Source organism: Protopterus annectens, chromosome 10.part0, assembly GCF_019279795.1.
Source record: "Protopterus annectens isolate FY-2018-M chromosome 10.part0, PAN1.0, whole genome shotgun sequence".
Taxonomy (NCBI): domain Eukaryota; kingdom Metazoa; phylum Chordata; order Ceratodontiformes; family Protopteridae; genus Protopterus; species Protopterus annectens.
The window spans coordinates 875,694,660-875,716,396 of NC_056744.1; the positions used below are offsets into that span (position 1 = coordinate 875,694,660).

Consider the following 21,737-nt stretch of genomic DNA (forward strand, 5'->3'; position numbering starts at 1 on the left):
GGGAGACAACTCCATATGAATTGCAGGATTCTTCATTGCTGAGCACATTGCAGGTGCTGCAAAGAGCACTTTTGGCTGACATCAAAGAGTGAAACAATATTAATTTCATGAACTTTAATTGTACTGTCATTTAGGAATGTGGTCCATTCCCGTCATGGTATTAAAAACCCAAAAGATTTGGAGAAATTAAAAAGGAGGAGACAATAATGGCAGAGTTCAGGAGAACCACTGAAGTGGGGTGAAGGGGTAAGGTACTGCCCAGGATCAGGAATTTGGCTAATTCCCTACCATTTGCCTCCACCCATGGAACACAGATCGACACTTGATATTTCCAGCTAGAAACAAATGGACTATGGGTCTCTCACCTAGCCTGGGAAGATCCAGCTTCCATAGAATGTGCTATAGAATGTTTCACAGAATGGCAGTAGTGTTTCTGTCAGGTAAAGTGCTGGAGGAGGATTAAAAAATTATATCAATGATGTTGTCAATACCTTGTCTTAATGAATAGCTACTCACAGTTTCAATATAACTGAAGACCAAAACTGTGAAGATGGCAGCTTCTAAATTTGCAGCTATCCTCACATTGCTCTAGTGAAGGTTTGCAGGATGATGAAACACCGAGCTTCTAAAGTTAGGCTGAGAAATTCTATATTACACATTATAGAAGACCATCTGAACAGGACTAGCGTAGCTAAGTGGGACTGTGGCAGAACTGAAAACATCACATATGTTCCCTAAAAGTGCAAAAATGTGTCATTTATTTTTCCTATGAATTTCAGTAGGTTAAACGGTTTACTATCAAATGACTGAAAATCAGAAGACTGAATCCCAAAAAGACTGAAAATTCAAAATACTGAATGATGGAATTTGTCCCTTCTCCACTGTCATGCGATCTTGGAGTTGGTCTATATATTTAGCAGGGGGTGTGGGGCCACAGCCCCCCACATGAGGGGAGTAGGGGGGCTTGCCTCTTGCATAAATAATGTACTCAATATTTTGAATTTTCAGTCTTATTGCGATTCAGTCTTTTGATTTTCAGTCATTTGATAGTAAACCAGGTTAAACTATACATCTCATTTTGATTTAATAGTGAAACAAGAAAGCACTACTCAAAAAGTTAAGTTTTTACTAAAACAGACTTCATCCTTGTAAAACATGCCAGAATTCTTGAAAAGTATTTAAAATAAAACACAACACAGCCATGTAAATACCGGTTTAGCACGACAGCAGAACACTAGACAAATCATGTTTCAAGAGTTTAATTTTGAATTAATTATCTAAAATGGTTTGTATTGGTAATGACAACTTCTTCCTTTACTACTGAAACTGTAGCTGTAACAATTCAGAAAACAAGATTATTACAGAGGCTCCACTATTAGGCAGACTGTGAAGACAAATGCCTCTGCAACACAGCTCTTTGAGACTGCTGAATCTGCATACAGCAAGGCATACTTCTATGCAGAATAATCCTGTAATCTTGCTTTTGCTTGAACCATGGATCCCAGACATCCTACAACCAACATCCTGCCACTGCTCCCCATATGTCACATGTACAGTCAGCTAGATTTTCTCAGCCCACATCTGTGTATGTATACACACACACACACACACACACACACACACACACACACACACACACACACACACACACACACAATGCAGCACAGTGGTGGCTGCAAAGGGTATGGAGCATTGTGCCTTTAAAAAGTGGGTGACGTTCACATTGAATAAAAAAGTGAAAGTGGAACCTGTATGGTTACGGTCTGTTAAGCTTTCTCCTATTACATCAAAGGAGAGAGTCGGTCAAAAAAAATGATGACTCTAACAGTAAAGACATTGAGGAAAATACTGGGGGGAAAAAAAGGAAGGGAACCTACAGGTAAACCTGGTGGAAGAAATGATCTTCATGAGTTGCCTTTTATGCAGGATGAACAAGATGATGAAAAGCCCGTAACTGTTCTTGTAATTGTAAAAGAGGTCACAGTCTCCAGTTCAGGTCAGAATACAGGTGAAAATAATGCCGATTTGGCTGACTCCCAGACACACTGTGCCAATTAAAAGAAAGATCCACCGACAGATCAGACACTAAGTTGAGCTACTATATAAAGAGTATATGGGACCCAAAGAAAAAAGAACAGCCCCACTTTACATTCAAGCTTGGAACCAAGAAATGACTCAGAGCAAATAGTTAACTACAATGGCCTTTACAATGCAATTTAGAACACAATGAATTTACCAAACGAACCCATTTTGGGTGGACACTGAGGGATGGATAAGACAAAAGCTAGGATTTTAGCCAAGTTTTACTGGCCTGGTGTTATGAAGTATCAAGAAAACTCTTATGCAGCTTGTTCATTGTGTCAAAGAGCAGCACTCAACTGCATGCTTAAGAACTCTCTGAACCCTTACCCATTGGAGATGTCCCACTTGCAGTGTACAGAAATTGACATTGTGGATCCACTTGGAAAACTGAGTAAAGGCCAATGCTACATCCTAGTAATTACCAATTACAAAAAGTTTTTTGAGGCACTGTCCCTATGAAGAGTTAATGCAAAGGCTATAACAAAGCACGAGTGATTTTCTTTTTTTCCAAGATAAGAATTCTCCAATAAATTCTTCTTATGGCATCCCATTCATGTCCAAAACAATGCTTAAACTCTGTTGATTTTTTGAAGTGAAACAGCTAAGGACTTGTGTACCCCCAACAAACAGATTGGACTGGATGAATGCTTTAACAAAATTTAAAATCTGTTACAAAAAGGGGTCTATATTATGTGATCAAAGAATCTCTTCTTCGAAACACAATCGACACCTATACAATGAACGCTGTAAACCACGAACGGCCATGTCCTTGCATGTTTTCCTCGGGAAAAAAAAATCAGTGGCCGTAAAAGAAAAAACAAACTTTAAAACACTAATCAAGTGGGGGGCTTCATCCCTCACACCCCCCAACTAAATATACCAACTCTGCAATCACTCTACATTGAAGAAAAGGGCGATTCCCATTAACGGACAACTGAATTTTTTCCCAAGGAAAAAATTCGAGGACACCGCCGTTCGCGGTTTACAGCTTTTGCTATATATGTATCGATTATGTGTTTGAAAAAGAGATTCTTTGATCACATAATATAAACCCTACAAAAAGCTATAAATGTGGATGTGAGAAAGTGAGAGCAGTTGCTCCCGTACCTTCTCTTTATTGTAAGAGACGTAGCCCAAGCCTTAACTGAAGTTACATTGTTTGAACTTGTGTATAGGTTCATAGGTTTATACTAGGCTAACTGCCCTAGGGCATTTATAAAGCCTAGCCCAAAGTTATGTGGCTTACGCCGCCCCTTATGTTAGAAATATTGTGCCCATTAGTTTGTTGTGCCTCTGTCCAGTAGTGACACAGAGATGATTCCCGGGGTAAACCTACGATCTCCCATCCACCGGTCAAGATTTCTCTTGAACAGAGCCAGCGAGGTGCTCTGCCTCACATGGACCGGGATTTTATTCCACAGCATGGGGAGTCTCTGGGTGATAAATCTATCCCTCCAGCACGTCCTATTTATATATATATATAAGGGTTGGGAGGGTGGCCTAATGGTGAAGGTGTTTGCCTTACAAACACAAGGTGCAGGGTTTGAGTCTCACAAGGGATAATTGGCTAGGCTTAAAATGGCTCACAAGGGCAGTTAGCCTAGTACTAACCTATGAACCTATGAACCTATATCCGTGCTAAGGTTTAAGTCTCTTGCTCTAGTGGTTTTGGTGGATTTGGATTTTTTGAGGAGGAGCATGTCCATTAATTCCGGGTTGGTCATGGCCTTGTATGTCAGGCACAGGTCACCTCTGAGCAGACGGTATGCAACTGAATAGAGTTGGAGTTTCTTCAGTCTGGCAGCATATGACAGGTTTTGGAGTCCCTTTATCCTTTTGGTGAGGAACTTTTGGGGTCTCTCCAATTGCTGCAGGTGTCGGGTGAGATACATCCCGAATGGGGCATTGTACTCGATCATTGGTCTGATAAGTGAAGAGTACAGGGGAACAATGACCTCACTTGATCTGGATGTGAATCCCTTCATGATCAGGTGGTGGATGTGAATCCCTTCATGATCAGGTGGGCAATGTAGAAGGTCTTTCGAACCACTTTAGCAACGTGAGCGTCAAACGAGAGGCCACTGTCAACCTGGGTCCCCAGGTCCCTGATAACCTCTTCTGTGCTTAGTGGGTTGCCACCTATATGGTAGCTGGGGTTACCTTGTTTTTCCCGAAGGGTATGACTATACACTTTTTTGCGTTTAACTTCAGGCCATGGCTCTGGCACCAGCTATCAGTTTCCGTGAGACCCCTCTGAAGGATGTCTGTGTCCGATGTACTATCCACTATGGCACCCAGTTTGCAGTCATCCGCAAACTTTGTCAGCCATAGTCCTCCTATGTTTGCCTGTACTTCTGAGAAGTAGATGCCGAACAATAGGGGCCAAGGACTGAGCCCTGTGGGACTCCACTTGTAACCGGCTTGGAGTCTGACATGGCTCCAGCAACTCTAACCCTGTGGGTTCTGTCCTTTAGCCAGTTTGCAACCCATCTTGTGACATATGGGTTTACATTTAAGCTGGTAAGTTTCTCTATAATACCCGAGTGGGGTATTGTGTCGAAAGCTTTGCAAGGTCAAGGTAGGCTGTATGGACTGCCTTTCTCTCATCAATGGCCTTGCTGACTGTTTGGAAGAAGTCGACCAAGTTCAAAAGGCAAGATCTGCCCTTGACAAAGCCAAACTGGGTTGGGTCCAAGGTCTGCAAGTCCCCTATGTCCTTGTTTATGAGTTCCATTATGATCCTCTCCATAGCTTTGCAGACCAGGCTTGTTAAGCTTATGGGGCGGTAATTACCAGGGTCCGTAGAGGCACCGCCTTTGTGGAGTGGGACCACAATTGCCGTACGCCACTCCTTGGGCACATATCCTGTGGTGAGGCTAAGATTAAACAGCTGCCTTATGTGCGGGTTTAGTTCTTCATTGAGTTCATGTAGCACACAGCCGGGGACCCCATCCGGTCCCATTGATGCTGTGTTTTTAGCTTTAGAGAGCAGCTTTCACCTGCATTTGAGATGTCTGGGAGGCTACTCTCAGTTGGGATAGTTATCTCTCCTTTTGGGGGTGAAGTTTGCGCTGAACCTGTCTGCCAGTATGTTGGTAATGTCTGTGGGTTCAGTGATTTTTGTATCATTTTGGACTAATTCTGAGCATATCTGGGAGTTTCCACCCAGGTTTCTGACATAGTTGAAGAAGGCCTTATGATTGTCTTTTGAATCTATGGCAATTTTTCTCTCAAAGTTGGCCTTGGATGATTTTATGAGGGATCGTAGTTTCTTGCTAGTGCTGATCAAAGATGCCTTCCCTTTTTGGGATTTTGCTCTATCATGTAATAGCTTTCTCCTCTTATTGTAAAGTTTGTTTATGGCTGGGGTCCACCAGACTGGACGTTTGCCCTTGGTGGAAAGAGTCTTGGTTTTATTTGGGATTGCCTGATCCATGCAGTCCTGAAGGTGTTCATAGAAGGCATTTGTAAGGGCTTCCGCAGCTTGGGTTGTGGTTTCCATTGGCTCGGGGGCCTTGAAGGATACCACACCTGTCTTGAGTAGTGTGAAGTTTGCTTTAGAGAAGTTCTTCACTGTGGTCTTTTTTTTTGGGGTGGGGGCGGGATGTGGATTTCTAGTGAGATTAGTTTATGTTCTGATCTCACCAATGAGGGATATACTTCCGGTGTGGAGCATTTTGTCCCCATGTTCGTGATGATGAGATCTAGTATATTTTCTTCTCTTGTAGGGCGGTGACTAGTTGTTCCATGGCATTTGAATTTATGAACTCCAGGAACCTTTGGGCTAGAAAGTTTGGGCTTGAGTAATGTTCCCAGTCTATATTCGGGTAGTTGAAGTCACCCAATATGATGGTGTTTGGTGATATATTTATACCCTCCAGTGTCTTCAGGAAGGCTGTGTGGGTTTCCTGAGTTTGAGAGGGTGGCCTGTAGCATGCTACAAATTGTAGAGCAGTTTTGCCTATGGTTAATTGCACCTGGATGGTTTCCGATGCTTCGTGCGTAGCCACCAACCTGGAGGTGTGGGTATCCTTTATGAATATGGATACCCCCCCCTCCTTTTGTGGTGTGGTCCGGGTTTTGGGGCCGGAACGCATGATATGAGATGAAACCTGATAGTGCCGGGGTGCTCTCAGGAGCCTTGAACCAGGTTTCAGTCACAGCACAGACATCGATGTTCTCCATACTGAGAAGGGCCTCGAGTGCGTGCATTTTGAGATTTAGACTTCTGGCATTGAGCAGCATTACCCTTAGTTTCTTCACGTTTTTGTTTTCTAGGGTGGTAGGTTTAGAATTTGAGCCTTGCCTAAAAAAGGCACTATGGGGGTGGCATGAGCCTTAGCCAATATCCGGAATCCCAGGGGTGACAGGTGCAAGCCGTCCCTTGTGAAGCAGTGTGGCTTGTCGAGCATGTCATCCCAGGCAGACAGGCACTGGATCCCCTTTGAATGACACCAGAAATTAAGCCAATTGTTAAAGCTGATCATCTTGTCACTATATTGTGGCATCATTCTTTGTGAAGGAAGGATACTGCTCAGGGTCATACCTGCCTGGGCTACATAATCAGAGAGCTCCTCTATGTCTCTTTTCATGTAGTCCAGGGAGGTACGTCTCAGGTCGTTCACACCAGCATGGACAAAGACTGTGTCATACTTGTACTTGCCGTGGAGTGACCTGAGTGCTTGTGTTATGTGGCGGATTCTAGCGCCCGATAGGCAGCTTACCGTGACCTTCTCCTTGTTCAGCCTGGTGAGTGGCACGTCAGTGTGTCTGACTATGGAGTCACCTATGACAAGTATGTTTGGTACTTGTATGGAAAACATTTCAGAGACTTGCTAGATATAGTAAATAAAATAAAAAAAAACAGCATGATAGGAGCTAAGTACCCTCTTTAAAAGTTGATACAGCATTTTCAGACATGCAGTACAGGTTTAGAGCAATACTGCCTATAAGAGAACCAATAGAGTTATCCCAGAAGATAGAGCACAGAGCATATAATTAAACAACTCATTTTGGAGAACTTGGTAGATAAAAGTACTTTCAGAACACTGGTGTAATGAAGTCAGTACACATACACATTTTGGGCTGTCATTTACGCACTGTTGAAAACAATTTCCTTGCAAACTGGCAATGACCTTTTTAAGGTGAAGTGGGGTGAACAATGACACGAAACAACTGGTGAAAAAGGAAACTACAGCAGTTATACAACATAATTGTTCTAAAACCTTGGGGATACAATGGAATTTCTGTAGTATGTATGTCTACAGGAGTAGTAAAGAATCCCTCTGCACATTTCGAAGTCAAAATATTACATCCACTACTTAGAAATGGAAAGTGAAAGAATTTGTCCTCACGAAAAAAAATACATATTTTCAGATATGCCTGGCACAACCAATATAATCCAGCCCAACACAGAAACTTTGTCTAGTGAAAAAGTACATTTGAAACCATAATGGATACCAAAATCCCAATGCCAAGTAATCAGGAAAGAGGTGCAGTACATAGCAGTGCTGGTGAAGTGACATCATCTGGTCCGCAGCTATAGGCCATGACAATCAAAATGATTGAAAATGCTCAAACTTGGGGTCACAGAGTGGAACAGTCCAGTTGTACTGGTCCTCAAGACAGGGTGGTAATTAAGGTTTTGCAGTGACTTCAGAAAGTTAAACAGCCTGTCTAAATTTGATTAACATCCCACACCCTCAATAAAATAAATGACTTAAAAACTGAGCAAGGCTAGGTTTCTATCCACTTTAGACCAGTCCTCACCAAAGGTTAATGATAAATTACTCAGGTCCAAAGTACAGCTTCTTTCTCTACACCAGGTGGACTATTCCATTACACAGTCCTGACTTTTGTTCTACAGGGAACCCTTGTGACCATTCCACAGGCTGACGGACAAGAATTTCAGATTCCACACCACATATGCCACAGCCTACCTGAATGACATCAAAATATTCTCCAAAGACTGTGAAAGACATTTTCCTAAGGTCAAAGATTCCCTCCTTCAGGCTGAACTGACTGATAACTCAGCTAACAGTTAAGTTAGGCAGTGTAGAAGCCTGCTATTTGGGCTATACAACTAGCCAAGAGAGAATGCATGCTGCCTGTTTGTATATACAACTCATACATACATATTTGTATTCATATGCACTCTATTCCAATACTTACTAGACAATGAACTGATGGGCTCTACCAAACATGGTTTCCAGGCTTGACAAACTACAACTGGAGCTCTCCTCTCTTATCTCAATTCTATCAACCTTCTCCATAATGACAATCAAATTGTCTCAGCCAAATTTCTTATTAAATTATCACTTAAGACAAAGACACTTGTACACCAACAGAAAACAAACCATATTAAGATTTTTACCATTTACATACATTATACATCATATATATTTTCTTTCTTTGTAACTGTCATCAGACCAACATTATACAAATTGCTCAATTCCTGCCTTCTCTTAAACTTCACTCCTCTGCCTCCTGACCGTTATTATTCTGCATGTACTGCTCCCACAAATCCCATTTAGTTCTAGGTTATTTGCTCCTTTCCTTTGCTAAAGAGCAGACCCCCCTCTTCCAGTTCTTTTATCTCTCTTACAAAATTCAGTATTTTAAATACAGCTGGTTTAGACTTTGATTTCCATTTTCGAGGGATTGCTTTTTTTGCAACTAGCAGAATCAAACCCAAGAGGGGCTTGTTATGTCTAGGCAATTCAGATCCTATGTCCCAGCTCAAAAGAACTACTTTCTTATTTCCAGCCAATTGCTCCCTTGAATAGTTCTAAGAGTACTCCATACAGAACTTTTAAAATCTGCCAACTTGTTACACTCACAAAAAACAAGTTTCCAGTTACCACTTTCTTCCCAAGCACCATCTACCTGAGGAAAAATTTTCTGAATTCTGCTTGGGGTATTAAATACCTAAGCAAACAATTCAAACCCAAGAATTCTAAACCTTTTGGACTTTGTTGCATATTTGGGATCAATACATATGTCCTCCCATTGTTCCCTTTTAAATTGCTTTTCCAGTCTCTCTTCCCAAACTTTTCTAACCTCCCCTGATTGATTGTTATAGTTACTGTGAAATATTTTATATGCCCTACTAATTATACAGCAGCTGCTGTTCTAGATTTGACTAGAAACTCAAAACTCTACCAGAGCAGGTCTTTCAATTAGGATCCCCTATCCCTTTTGCTATGCCTATACTCCGATATCAACCCATGGGTAGAGCAGGCAGTCTCTAATCTGCAATCCAAACTTTTTATTGGTGTCCTCTCACTCTACCACCTTTCCCTTTCTAGTTATTTACTCTGAATATCTTGGTCCCCTTGTCAGTCAGTTTTCTAAAGTAAATTCCAGCCCCCTATTGCCTACATTCTGTACCAGTACTGTCTCAGACACATTTATTGAGATCTCAAAATCATTTAACACAGTCTTCCACCCCTAAGTTACTTCAAAACCTCAATGACCTCAACCTCTCGTGTGAAACTGTATCCTGGGTAAAGAGCTACTTAACTGACTGAACCCAAGCTGTGAAATGAGAATCATACTCAATCCATGTTCCTTTTAAAGCAGATGTTCCACAGGGATCATTATTAGGTCCTTTCCTATTCAACATTCTCATTTACAAATTACACACTGCAACTGCACCTTCTGCCATCATTCAATATGCATATGATTCAACACTCATCTGCTCAGTTCCCAACATACTCAAACTTCAAAAACTAAATCAGGAGTCATACTCCTCAGTAGAATAGTGATTACAGGACTCAGTTTTCCTACTTAAACCAAACAAGACAAAAAAAAGTTATGTACTTACCATAACTTGGCATCTGTGCTATCCTACATTATCAATCACCACCACAGGGTCTAGGATCCAATATTGGATCAGGGCCAGCAACACTACTGATGGATCCAAGGCTCTAACTCCTTCCTCTCCCATGATGCCATCTGCCTTCAAACCCCCAGATCGAGTTTGCTGTAACGTACCTCAAGGTTACTCCCACAAGACTGGAGGGAAAACACTCCAATTTCCTCCATGATCTACAAGGTAGAGGGATGGTGGGAGGGAAAATATGATGAATGACAACGTAGGATAACACAGGTGCCAAGTTGTGATAAGTACATAACTCTTTATCTGATGTTATCCAAGTCATCATTCATCACCATGGGGTCAGAGTCCCCAGCTACCATCTACACTGGGAGGCCTCAAGGAAGGACATGCCAGAGCACTGTGGAGCCAAAGGAAGTCCTGCCCCCTAGAAATCAAATCTATCTTGTACTGAGAAATAAATGTATGAGGATAAGACCAAGAGGCAGCAGCACAAATCTCATCAATAGAAAGCCTGGCCAAAAAGGCTGAAGAAGTTGTTACGGACCTAGTAAAATGACCCTTGATTTTTCCTGGAACCTCCAGATGGTTAAGATCGTAGACAATGGAAATGCAGCTAGACAATCCATTTAGAAATAGTGACCTTAGATACTGGAAAAATGCATCTACTAAGGGAAAAGGCCACAAAAAGCTCTTTTGATTTATGCAAACCTTTGGCCCTATGCAGGCAGAAACGTAACTTTAGGTGTACGTCCAACGTATGGAGAATGTACTCCCCTTTGTTGCAATAGCTGGGGAAGACCATTGGAAGCTGAATACATTGGTTCCGAGAAGATTTGGAAGCAATCTTGGGCAAGAAGGAAGGGTTCATCCTAACAGAGAAACTGTCCTTGTGACAAATCAGGTAAGGCATAATGGTTAGAGCTTGCAGTTCTGAGACCCTCCTAGCTGAGGTAATAGCCACACCAGGAAGACCATCTTCCAGGACAGGAACTTGGAGATCTCAGGAACTAGTAGACTGAAAAGGACTCCAAGTCAAAGACTGCAAAACCAGCGTAAGGTCCCACAGAGGCAAAAGGGCCTTAAAATCAGTGGCCGAAGCAGAAAACCCCCTCTCATAAACACTTTACAAAGCCTAGATTGAAAGGTAGACTCAAAGTTCCCATAGAAGTTCGAAATCGCCACTAACTGAAGCTTGATGGTAGAGAAAGTTGCTCCCGCTTGGAAAAGGGAGGACAAGAACAAAAGTATGTCTGAAACTAAAGCAGAAAAGGGATCCAGATTCCTGCTCTTGACCCAAAGAGAAAACCTTTTCCACTTACTACAATAAATCTTTCTAGTAGAGGGTTTCTGGGAGGTTAGAATGGTACATTTAATGGGAGATGCTAGCCTGGACTGTTTAATAATCACTGAAACTGCAGAAACCATGCGGTTCGACAAAGTCTCCGAAGGTTTGGGAGAGGAAGTCATGATGGATGGTGTGACGACCGTGCCTTGGCCCAGCAATCAAGGAGCCTCAATCCTCACCAGTAACACCAGGAAAGTTGTCTCCTAGAAGAGGAAAGAATAACTAATACACACAGTAAAGTACAACTTCCCTTAAGTGCACACAGAGATCACAGTCAGTCTGGGGCTGGCTGCACCCTTGCTCACCAGATCCCCAATAAGACTCCCCACTGGCACAGCTATAGGGTCCAGGTCTCAGCCTAACTGGGCAAGCTAGAAGCTCCAGTACCCTCTCTGTCCAACCAGTGCTTTGTGTCCCTGCCAAGTAGCTGACACAACACACACACACTTTGAGATAAGTATTTATACAACTTCACCGACACTCCTGGGAAAGGCTGACACAGATTCTACAGCTGTGCCCCTTTACCCAGACTACACGGTAGTAATTACTGCCACCACCCAGTTAATAATAACAGCTACTAAACGGCCCTTAAAAGGGTGTCCAATTATTACTGTGCAATATTACCCAATGGTAGTATGACTAACAGTCAAGGCTTACTTTAGATTGGCCTATTACAATAACCTATATAAATATGCAATGTATTCTAGAGCTTATCTCTACAGAAAGCAGCCACAGGTAGAAGGTTTTAAAAATATTTAATAATAATAAATTAAAACACAAGACAAAACTACTACACCACAGAGATCACACAGAAACTTAAAATAATACAGTAGGACAGGTCTGATTTCAAAGAAAAATACCTAATTAATCTTTACTAGCTTTAACTATTCCTACAAGAAATCACAGTGCTAGAAACTTACATGTGAGCATAAGCAGAGTGCTGGTAAGTTGGATATCAAGATCAAAATGCTATATCTCTCTGAGACACAGTTTATAAAACATCACTAACAAACATGTCTCTGGGTCCTTCCCAGATTACATCATTTTTGACACTTAGGTTTTCCCAGTATTCATACTGCATCATCTTGACACCTGCTCTGAGTTCCCAGGCTAACTGAAACTCCATTTACATTATTTAGCAAGCTAACACCTGCACAGGAGAATACAACAATAAAAGGTATTTCACATATACACTCTAGCAGAAACCAAAGCAATAAAGCATCTTCCACATGTACACTCTAACAATTATTCCTTAAGTTAAGACAATAGGAAGAATGTGTTCAGCTAGCCGCTCTGGCACCATTTTTTAGATAATTGCACTTTCAAAGACATTTGAAATGCTTGGCTTGGTTTTCTTTACAGCAGATGGCAATGTTGCATCCATCTTGAAAGTTCACATTTGACAGTGTTTTCTTTCATTTAAAAACACAAGCCTGTATTTTACATTTATTTATACAAATGATAGAATTATATATCAAATTCTATTTGCCTAGGCTGGCAGCCTTCGCGCCCATCTCTCCCCAATCACCACAGATGGAAAAATTAGATCCTGACAGGGATCTAGTACATATGGTGGATACTTCACACGAGACCTGATGAAGAGGACCCATAGCTGATGAGAGGCCAGAAAGGAGCAATGAGGATAAGGGATGTCCTCAGGCACTACACTTTCTGCAGAACCATGGGTATTAAGGGAACACGAGGATAGCCATATAGGAGACCCAAGGGCCGATCATGGACTAGGGCATCCTTTGGTGATGCCACCAGAGGAGGTATCAGGGTGAAGCACCTCCTGCATTTGTGGTTGGCTGGGGAGGCAAAAAGGTCGCAGCATGGTTGACCCCAACGGTCAAAAATCTGCTTCGCCACTGAATGATTGAGGGACCACACTTGAGGACTCAAGATCGATCTGCTGAGCCTGTAGGCCAACATGTTGGAATCCCTGGGTATGTGCATTTCAATAAGGAAGCAGCCGGAAGATATAGCCCATTCCCACACTCTCATCTCCTCTCTGCACAATGGGTAAGAATATGTTCCCCCTGCTTGTTGACATACCAGACCACAGCCATGTGGTCTGTCTGAATTGCAACCGTTCCTAGTGGGAGGCAGTCCTGGAAGGCTTGCAATGATAGAAGAACTGCTCTCATCTCTAGGACATTTATATGCAACTTGGTCTCTACTGTGAACCACGTGCCTTAGACAGTCTCCCCCTGAAAATATCCCCACACCCCAGCAAGGAGGTGTCTGCGGTCACTGTGGCTATGGGTGGTGGGAGAGAAAAGGGCCTGCCTAGAGTGAGATCCTGAAATTGAAGCCACCACCGAATGTGACGTTTGCACACGGGCATCAGTTTTACAGTCACTGATGGGATGAAACAGAGCCGACCAGTGAACTGTTAATGTCCACTGTAACACTCATGTGGTATCTGGCCAGAGGAATGAAATGAATGGCCGAGGCCTTGGATCTGAAGGGCCAAAGAACCAGGTGAACTGGGGGAGCAATAGGTCTAAGATCTGCATGACCTGTTCCTGGATCAACTGAATTCTGTGCAAAGGTAACGCTGCAAACTCTGAAACGAAGTCTAACAAAACTCCTATGAAATCCAGCTGCTGTGTGGGGATCAGACTGGATTTCGCAAGGTTGACAGTGATCCCCAACTGAGGGAAGAGGGGAAGAACATAATGAATCACTTGTATCAGTAGATGTCTTGAAGGTGCCATGAGAAGAAAATCATTGAAGTACGGAAAGACTTGAATTGCAGGTGAGCCACTGCTACTGTCATACATTTGGTAAACACCCAGGGGTGTTGTGGTGACCGAAGGGTAAGGCTCTGAACTGCTAATGATTGGCTCTTAGTCAGAGCAAAGATGTCTCCTGGAATGCCTGTCTATCTTGATCTGATAGTAGGAGTCCTGCAGATCTACAGAGCACATCCAATTGTCCTTGCATAAGGCGGACAGAACGGACAGTGAGCAGTGACCATCTGGAACTTTGACTTTTTGACTGAAAGACTGAGCCCGCCAAGGAAGTAGGTCTCCCAACTTTTTTTGGCACTAAAAAGAAGCAAGAGTAAGCACTGGATCCTCTTTGTCCTGTTGGGACCTCTTAGATGGCTCTTTTTAGAAGTTGTTGTTGAACTACTTTGAAGGCCAACTCCATCTGACTGGGTGGAACATCTGGGAGGTAACTTCTTACTGGAGGGGGTTCCAAAAAGGGAATGAAATAGCCCCTGGAAATGATATTTAACACCCATTGATCGGAAGTGATATTTGTCCAGGCTAGTGGGTATAGGGAAATGCAACCCTTGACTGCCTCCAGGGCAGAGTAGTTGGGCAATGCTTCAGGAGCACTGACAAGGGCTGCTCAGAGAAGGGTTCACTGTAGCCCTGATTTTGTGGACCCCCCCTGTCTCGAAGGCAGCACCAGCCATTGAAACCTCTCCCACTGCCTCTAGAAGAGACTGTGCCTTATGAAACCACATCTTTGTAGTTCCTTTCTGGGTCTTAGAGAGGGACCTCTGGGGAGTAAGAAAGCTTGTCCCCACTACAGACAGAGCCTTTACTTCCTGCTCAGTGTGGGTCACAGTGTCCTTCACAGAAGGTCCAAAAAGAGTAGAACCACCGGAGGCATTAGTAAAGGATGCCTTGAAAGATTCTGCAAAGCCACATAAACGTAACCGGGGATGATGCCTCAAAGCAATGCTGTTATTGGCTGCCTTAGAGGTAGCTTCTGCAGCACAGAAAATAAACCTCATCGAGGAATTCATGACTGAAGTCAGAGTGGATAGCTGGGAGACACCTTCTTGAGGTCCTCTGCCAGCAGAATTTCTAAAGGAAGTGGACAGCACTTGGACAAAACCCTTTTGAAGGTGGGTAAAGTGTGCCAAATCATTTTTCGCTCTCAGTGCAAAAGTAGCTGAGGAGTACGCACGCTTCTCAAAACAGTCTATCGCCTGGGAATCCCTGTTTGGGGGATGCACCATGGAGAGCTCTGCTAGCTCCTTTTTAGTGGCAGCGGCAACCATGACGGCATCAACTGGGACAGCTTTGTTCCAGAAAGGACGGTTCGCAGGAGGGCTAAGAAATTTATCGGCCCTTTCTGGAAATGGCTCCATCATGTCTGGCTCCTTCCAGGCCCTGCTGGTGATCGAATCTACTAACTCATCAGCAAGAGGGGACACCCAGCAGGTAGACAGGCCCATCCCAAAGGTCTTCAGAAACACAGACTCCTCTGAAGACAAGCGTTGGGGAGACCATTATCCCTTTTGCATCAAGATTTCAAGGATGTCTCCAAAGAAAACTTTATCAGGCGGAGATCTGGGGGACCTGTCTCCTTCCTCGAGGTCCGTGTCCTTGGTGAGAGATTCCCACGCGGAGTCCAAGTGCCTCCTCTTGTACTTTCCCTTATGATGCACCTCCTCAGTGAGGACTCAGAAGAGGTAGGAACTCTCAGAGGGGAGGAAACCCCCTGAAGGTTTGATCGGGAGGGCTGACCCTGGACAGGATGGGAGGCCTCACAAGATGAAGTAGAGAGAGGCAGAGAGAGGGACGAGGAGGTGCAGCAGAGGAAACTCCAGTTCTGGAGAAAGTCCTCTCTACCACCCAGAAGGTGAGGGGCTGGAAACGCACTGTACTACATCAAACCCACCCAGGTGGGGGGGGCTACGCACCTCATGCTCCCCTCAACCCCCCCCCAACTAAATATGCCAACTCCGGGATTGCACTACAGTGGGAAAAGGTCAAATTTCCCCTTGGTGACCCCCTGGATACATACCCTGTGAAATCCTTTGGCATTGTGTTCTTTCGTTAAATTCAGGTTTTCGCGATGTCTCTGTAATGTCGTTTTTGGTAGTGTGGGTTTTTGTTCATTTGAAATAGAACCATTTATATATATATATATATATATATATATATATATATATATATATATATATACATACATGGATCTCCTTCAGTAGACTGAACCTTTATAAATTCGAACCCCATATGGCAGAGACCATATGTTCAAATTCGTAAAAGTTTGAACGCTGAAATAAAAACACACAAAACAAAAAAACACAAATCTAAACCTCTATAGCAGGGGGGCGTAGCCCTCCTGCACCCCCCTTACTTAAATATACCAACTCTGAGATCGCACTACATTGCAGAAATGGGAAATCTTCCCTTTCCGCTCTGTACGGAGATCTCCATTCAGTCCGATCACACTTTTACAAGTATGAACATATGGTCTCAGCCATATGTGGTTCGAACTTGTAAATGTTTGTTCAACTGAAGGGCATCCATAGATAGATAGATAGATATATATATATATATATATATATACATATATATATATATATATATATATATATATATATATATACACATAAAAAAATATAAAAACAAACAAGGAATACAAAGCACCTATTCCAGGAAGCCAAGTTCCACTAACTTCAGCTCCAAAGTTTATTCCCTAGTAAATGAAAGTATTTTTTTTTCCTATCCAAGGACAAAAACATGGAAATGAATTCACTCACATCTCTAGTGCTAAAATAATAATAAAAATAATACCTCGCAAGTCTGGTATACAGCCACTTCTGGTCAGGGGTCACTTAAACATCAAATATCTTCCCTCAGTTAAACCCACTACATTTAATCGTATCCCAGTAACAACAGATGGTCATAAGGTGCTGGGCAAGCTTTCATTTGTTTTACATACTATTGACCAAGTTAGTTCCACCAGGTCAGTGGCCTCTTTTCAGGGGAGACCCAAGATGGTATTCTGTCCTACTCTCCCTGTATAGAATGTAATGGTCCCTTCTAATTATATTTAATGAGATATTTACATTGTTTTCTTTTACTATGGCCTCTCTACATTTGGTAGAGTGTAAACTGGATGAGGTTTCAACTTGTCAATTGGAATTCGTTGAGCTACAACTCACTGATCACTGCTGCTAATTGAGAATCACTGTGGCACAGTTACTATTAGCTTGCCAGTAGTAATTTCAATGTTTTCTGGGTATTTTAACCCACTCCACAGGTGTGTGACGACAAAATAAATATATTTAAGTAATGATGTATGGGGGGGCAGAGTCATCTCTTTGTTCCACATCTGGAAGCAACCTGATGAGAGGCACTGAAGCCTTTTAATATATGGTAGTGCACAGTGCTGTATTTTATTCCACAGATCTTTTATTCTGGAAATGGTGAGCATGATGTCCTTCAGTTTGGTACATAATGTTGTATTATAAAAAGACATTATTATACCTGTTTAATCATTTGTATTGTACAGCTGTCTTTTCACTGTCTGCATGATTTTATTACCCTTTTATGTTAACTGCCACCAATTCTTTGCAGTTATGCAAGTCATTACACATGACTTTATTATCCTTCTATGTGTATTACCACTATTTTCACTGTAACTTGGTTAATAATGTAAATAAAAGAGCCTTTGAAGTCTAATCTGTGTACCTGCTCAAAAGAAAGAAAAAAAACTGAGTCGTAGTGTAATATTAATAAATAAATGTTTATGTCATGATTCCATATTCTGATCTGTACAAGGAGTAAGAATATCATAGACACAATTAATCTGTAGTGTATCATACCCAAAATCAAAAGTAAGGTTATTCAGGAAGTCATGTAACATCGAAGTCAGAAGGATAAAGATAATTCTGTCAGGATTATTTCCAAAATGTATAAGCCTATTTGTTTCTAAGTTTATTTATGTATTTTTTTGACATTTGTTTACCAAGGATGTCCAACTGGGACAGAAAGTGCCTGTTTTCAGTGGAGGCTCGGGGAGAAGAGCTCCGCAATCACAATATTTCATAAATCAAGTAAAGATATCTCCAATCACAAAGTATCATGTTACAATACAAAATAGCAAGTGCATATATTTTAAATGACAAAATATCATGTTACACATTGAACATATGTTTCATAGCAGAGTTAATGAAAATAACACAAGTTGGAGAGAATATGAGGAAAGAATCAATAATCATATTTGCTACATAGATTAGTATATGGTAAATAAGGCGTGATACAATTCTAATAAGATAATTAAAGTGATATCAGATATTACATGATTAGAGACAGTAAGATGAAATTGAGTGATCCCTTAGTATGACAGGGATGTTTATATTATGGTCACAGAAGGAAAAAGGATGGAAAGAAGGAGATTATAAGAAGGGTGCGGGGTAGGATGTCTTCAGGTAGCTTAAGTGAGTAAGGAAGAAAGAGGAAAAGTCTGGAGAAATGAATTAAATAAGGTAAGGAAGTCGGGAAAACAAAAAGGAGTGGAGCAGGAGGCTGGAGAGGATTTTTAGTGTGATCTAGGTTGAAGGGGGTGAGTGAAATACACTCAGTAAATTCAGCCAGGATTGCCACAGGAACAGGTCCAAGATTGTGTAAGGTATTCCTTTAGGGAGCATTTAAAGGTGGGTAGGTTAGAAATAGTTCTGGTGGTTAGAGGTAGGGAGTTCCATTTTTTTTTTTTTTTTTTTTTTTTTTGCTACTGATTACGAGTATAGGCTTTGTCCATGGGATTTATTCAGTTTATTTATGGTGAGAAGTTGTTTGTGTTCCAATCTAAGAGTTCTTTTAGGAAACTACATATTAATTGAAGTTTAAATTGTCAGTGGAAGCTCATCAAAACAATCAGTAACTGAGCGGTCCCTTTTACTGCCCAATAATTCAGCTCTTAGTAGATAACTTTTTTTGTGAATTTTATTTTACTGTGCTTTGTAGCTTACTGGCAAACTACTTCCCGGTACACTGAAGCCACATTGTGACCCTGGTTACAGTTCATTATCAACATCCTCCTAACTCCTATTTGTTTCCTTACCATTTCCCCTTTTGTGAGTTATACACTGCTGGTATCCCTCATCAAGGGCAGGGAGCTTGGTCTCAGCATAATGTTGCTCTTCTGTCAACAGGAATATACCTAGTGCTGGCTCAGGGATGACAGCATTTCTGAGCTGCGGATGGTACTGCTGTATGACCAGTACAGTGATAAGATTGACGTGAACAGGATGAGGCCTTTGTCAGAATTTTGCTTCCAGAGAAACAATACATCATAGCCAACCTCCACTGAGTACCTCCAATGTAGCAAATGTTTCCCCATCATTTCATCTGGAAAAGAAGGATACCATAAGCATTCAGTCTTTACTTTCCCTGGCTGGCCTTCCAGAGTTCTGCAGTGCTAGAGCCTTCAAAACGTTTGCACCTAAAATATGCTTGTGTTTAAAAGGAAGCTCACACATACAACACTTAGTCATGTCATACCCTCAAATCCATGTGTGCTTATTAAGCTCACATTGTGCAATCAGACATTTTTATGAGCACCGTTTGTGGGCTTCACATGTAGACACAAATGAAACATGAGGAAGAATGGTACATTCATTAACATGTAAGTACTAATATCTCACTAAAGCAGGACATTGAGTGTACAGTAAACACTGCAGCCAACAGAATTTACATAACGCATAAGACAGCAAACACAGTAGTGACAATGTATGTAGGGGCTTACCTGATGCTGACTGCCTCATTGAGTCAAGCATGTGGGAGAAAAGATGAAGTGAAAAGACAGAAATTTTATAGCACACAAAACAATTCACAAAGACATGACATAACTTATTAAAGGCAAACAATACAGAAGCAAATATAGATACTAATGGCAAACGGCACAGCTTCATTTCACACGCAATTAATGAACAAAATAAATATATGACTATTAAGCAACATCTAGAAGAAAGAACAATCAACACTGTACATGTTAGACAGTGGCAGCAGGAAAACAATCATGCAACAAAAAAAATTGAATAAATGGTATCAAATAAGACAAAAATATGATCCTGCTTATAATATCTTCGTATGGGTGTGTGAAATGTAAAGGATCAACACTTTACACTAATAATAAATAGCCAAAATTTATTACTGTAATGGCCACAGGCAAATGCCAACGATTCATAACTTTCACCAAAGTAGTCTGTGGATCACATGGTTGTGAAGGGCACAGTATGATGGCCAGGTGGTCATTCAGAAGAATTTCCATCTTGGGTCTCCATGTACTACCCCCTTAGTACAAATCATCATCATTCTGAAAAGGTGCAAATTGATTTAGAAAAAAGCAATGAGCAGTAACTCAGACAACTGCACACCAATGTAGTGCAAATGTCTGAAGCAACGATATTAAATGTTCTCCTTCCTTCAAAATCCACAATTAAATTATGAAGACATAACTAAGACAGCTTCACTTTTTCCATGCCACTACCTGCCCCTGCAGCACTGGCTTCTTCTCCATACACAGACCATACTTACTTCTAATTAAAATAAGACAAGACAACAAATTTACCGGTGATGAAAGCTACCAGAAGGTACTGTGCTGATCTAAAAATGTGACTGCTTGAGAAGAATTGCTAGCAGTGGAAAATAATTGCTACCACAAAAAGATCGGTTTAGATAATCACACTTCAAATTACAAAACAGCAGCCATTAAAAATCTACCATCTACATCTTAAGATATCAGCTTATTATACGAATCCACTCACACAGGAAAAATGAGAGGCATAGAGAAATCCACAGCAAGATGTATCTATTGCAACCTGAATAGAATAAATTAAATATGAATCTGGATCACAGCAGCAAATATAAACTTGTGCTGCATCGAGACAAGCTGCAGTCCCCATCACTGATTGCCTACGTATACCTGAATAAGTCAACATATAAATCCACAATTAATATCGCTGAGCCATTCCTTGGACCCAGCAAACAAACTACTTTAAATATTCAATAAGCTCTATTACATAATGGTGTTATTTAAAAAGGTAAAAATAAAATGTTCAATAGTTCTACTACACAATAATAATAATCATAATTAATAACACACCCAACACAGATCTTTATTACTGCGGAATAGGAAGAAAGCTTCTCTACACTTTGCCCATACCAATCAAGAACACACGCTAGCAAGATCTAGTATATCCAATATAAATCATACTGATAAAATCTGATACTAGTATGGAATTAAAAAAAAAAGCAACACATGCTATTAGATTTTAAAAAGCACAAAAGTTCACAAAGAGCAAAAGATAAGAACTTTCATTGCTTCTACTGTGTTGACCAAATGTGGCCACAAAAACCAACATGGCTGAAGCACCACAGCTGCCAACTCCCAAAAACGTGTGAAATATGGAACTGTATCAGTATTGCAACATCTAAAGTTAGTTTACTGTAGACAAAGTATACAGATGCACAGTATTATTAACTAATTTTCATACACACTTGTATAACAGGAAGGTAAGCACACTGGTGATACAGTTAGCAATGCTGTCTCATAAATCTTGTTTCCCAAGTTGGTTCACAGCTAGGATGCATTCTCTGCACGCATCTTTGTAGAAACCATGGTTTAATTCAAGATCCCAAGACACACCGTAGGTGAAATGGAGATATTCCATACTGCCTGTATGTGTGACATGTGTACGTGATTGTGGGT

General features: G+C 41.4%; 1 protein-coding gene across 2 annotated transcripts in view; it reads right to left on the bottom strand.

Annotated features, from left to right (window-relative positions):
• The window catches only part of EVI5 (ecotropic viral integration site 5), a gene marked incomplete in the record, with an annotated part of 2,059,651 nt that overhangs the window by 126,718 nt on the left and 1,911,196 nt on the right, over window positions 1-21,737 (bottom strand).